Below are 1,196 nucleotides of genomic sequence, written 5' to 3' on the forward strand. Positions count from 1 at the left end.
GTCCTTTAACATGGTAAACTTATAGTTACCGAAAATCGTGACAGTTCAATTATTATATACATACAAAATATTTATATACACGTCTTTTAAACTCACAGTTCAATAACTTATTTATTAATTTCATTATTTGCTTCGTTTTTATTGCAAGAAGCTTATTTGTAAAGGCATTTCAAATAACAAGTTCATTCATTTCTAACCTTTTAACACGCTGAGAGAAAGATAAAAAAATAAGTAGAATAAAAGTTATCATGTGTTTGTGTCGTTTTCGTCGCTTTCATCTAGATCCCCACAGGCGTTTGTCTCTAAACAATGTTACCTATACATGTAAATATATATGTTATTTCTGTGTCAAATGTCTGTCAAGTTAAAACTATAAATATGAATGTCCGTGATTCATGAGGATTCATATCGTACCGAAACATTATCATTATTTTTACAAAATCTAAAACGTTTTTGAGGAATTTTGAGGGATCAGTCCCCGATCGGTTGATTATATTTTTTCTCATTATTTTAATTATTTTAATTATTTTGTAATCAACGTGAGATCCGTTTGATCTCAGTTCTCAAAATAAACCGTTATGATGTAAAACTTTCATGCTTTTATCTGATTTTCCTACTGCGATGTCACGATATAAGACGACCATGTATGGTATTATATTTTAGAGAACTTTTTTTCAGACCACTGAAAAAGAACGATACAGTTTATCTAAATAAGTTTGGAAATCATTGGACTGAGAACACAATTTCCACCACAAACACTCGTATAATGATACAGTATTTGAATTTGGAATATTTAAATATCTCTGCAAGACTCCCGTTTAGAGTGTGGAAATTTAACTGCCTGAATTGGAGACATATCGTACTACCACACTCGATGTCGTGGTAGAATCTTCATATAATCATCATGTAGTGCGTTTCATATCAGTGGTGGATGTGTCAAAATTCAATTTTGTACCGACACAAAAAAAAAAGGCAGACTAGTTTTCTCCACTCTCGGCAGTTGAATTTTTAAATTTGAAACGCTTCCCAAGCCTCGGGTTTTAAATTTTAAGTGTAAGAAATTAGACATAAACCTAACATAGGTACGTGTAGTCCAATACCATAGCCTTCGTAGGTTCATATCGTTTGCTTTCGACTTTTATACTAATATTGGATATATTTTTTTACTTAGTCTTATCGTGGTTCGGCATTGATAA

Source organism: Mytilus galloprovincialis, chromosome 2 (genome assembly GCF_965363235.1).
Source record: "Mytilus galloprovincialis chromosome 2, xbMytGall1.hap1.1, whole genome shotgun sequence".
In the NCBI taxonomy this organism is placed as follows: Eukaryota; Metazoa; Mollusca; class Bivalvia; order Mytilida; family Mytilidae; genus Mytilus; species Mytilus galloprovincialis.